Below are 2,328 nucleotides of genomic sequence, written 5' to 3' on the forward strand. Positions count from 1 at the left end.
TCCTGCTAGGATGAATGTTGAGGAACAAAGGGTACCTAATGCACTTGAAGTGCAACCCCAAGGAGAGGTAACCAATGCTTATTTCCAAGAAGCTATCCGAATGTTAGGTCAAGCGGTGACCAATCAAGTTGGACAAAAGGAGAATCGATAGGAAGTGATTGATACTTCAATGATCTATGAGTTCTTAAGGATGAATCCTCCAAGCTTCACTAGTTCAAGTGTCACGCCCCGAGCTACCCCCGAGACGTGGACACGGGACCTAGGACCACAAGTGATCCCAAGCTAACCCTGCTGGCATGATCATGAGCATACTAAAGAAAATAAATTGATGCGGAAGCTAAATCATAAATAAATCTGAAAAGATGGGGAATACCCATATACTATAGCTGAATATATCAAATCTGAGAGTTTAATACAAAAGAAATATCAAACTCAAAACACTAAGCTGAATCTAACTATGTCTGAAATAGGCCTCTAAACTAACTAGAAATGTTGGGACATGCCCCAACCAGATCTAGCAAAACTGAAACTAAAGACTAAAAGCGATAAAGATAAACATGTCACCAGTCCTCGAAGAATGAGGACTCACCACTGGTGTTGCTGAACTGAAGACTGGGAACCGATAAGCATGATCTGGATACTGAGAACCTAAACCTACATCACGAGAATATGTAGCGCACGTATGCGTTAGTACTTGAAAGGTACTGAGCATGCAGGATAGAGTCAAGCTGAAATAACATATAACTGAACAAAGCAATAAAGCAATGAAATAATCTGAACATGATATAGATACTGAATGTTGAGCTAACTGAATGCAATGACCAATTTATAACATGCTGAGACTGAATACTGAATATACTGATACATGGTCAATGCAATAGAATCTAACTGAACTGTGGGAGCTACTAATAACCGACATAAAACCACATGAGCTAAATGTGGAGTCCGATGTATACGCCCCATCGAGAGGACCCAATATACCCTGCCAGAGGTATAGAGGCATGCTGGCGTGATCACTAAACTAATGTTGCCCACAAAGGGGACTTACACCTACGTGGTTCGTAGTTCTGGGACTATATGGGTACACTGAAACCCTAGTCCAACTCGGTATTATGCTACTCCCAATGAATTAAGTGGTTAACTAGTTATGACTGAATTTCTGTAAATACTGGATAGCTCGAAACTGAACATGCAAACTGAGAATACAACAATTAATTTAAAAATGATGCATTCATAAACTGAGGCATGTAAAACTGAATACTAAAATATCTGACCTAGCATGTGTAATTCACGAACTAAAGAAATACATAGCTAGGGTTCTGAAATTCATGCGATAAACTGAGCAATAACATGATAATCTAATTTGGAACATTTAAATAATTAATTCATGATGATCTGTTCAAATTCTAGAAACCCTAAGTCTGTTCATAATCATGGAATCAAGAATCTGACTGAATTCTAGGGACCTAATGGGCGAAAGGAACCCACTAGTGAAATCCCACATACCTGGTGACAAATTCCACGGAGAAATCTTTCAATTTCGGGGCTGGAACAGAAGAAACCTCGTTGTGTTCTTGAACTAGGGTTCTTGACCTTTTTCTCCTTCTTGATTCTAATTTTCTAAGTTTTGATTAATGATTTTGACTAAGGTAAGTTCTAATTATGTTTCTAGGCTTAAACTGATTAAAACCTCATGATTTAGGGTCTAAACAACGTATCTTAGGGTTTAAAGGAAATAGGAAAAGACCAAAAGACCCCTGAATTAGCTGCTGTCGGAGTGACTGACGGTCCGTCAATCAATCGACGGTCCGTCGATTGGGTCCGTAGGTCGAGTCTGCCCGATAGGGCTTCACTAAAACGGGCATAATTTTTTACTCGGTGGTCGGAATTTAGCAAACTTGGTGGCGTTGGAAAGATAATTCAGTTATCTATCTAATCATAGGTGATGGGACACATAAATAGTTTTGTGCTAAAATTTATGACCATCTGAAGTTGACCCATCAATATTTTTCATCTAACTAGCTGCTAACCTCATCTACGGTCAGACCTACGGACCGTAGATCGAATGACGGTCCATGCTGGTCGACCGTAGTTTGTGTCAGAGGCTGGTAAGCGAAGTCTCGATCCACGGACATAGAAGACGGACCGTGGTCTGATCTACGGACCGTGGGTCTGTCCGTGAGTCGGGACTTAGCCAAATTTTCTGACTGAGTTCTGGGGAAGTTTTCTGTCACGAACCATAGACCTGCAGGACGGACCGTGAGTCCATCTACGGTCCGTAGATGGTGTCCGTGAGTGCCACCTGTAACACCAGAAATCTGAAATCTC

Source organism: Solanum verrucosum, unplaced genomic scaffold (assembly GCF_900185275.1).
Source record: "Solanum verrucosum unplaced genomic scaffold, falcon-dt-bn FXZP01000074.1, whole genome shotgun sequence".
Lineage (NCBI taxonomy): Eukaryota > Viridiplantae > Streptophyta > Magnoliopsida > Solanales > Solanaceae > Solanum > Solanum verrucosum.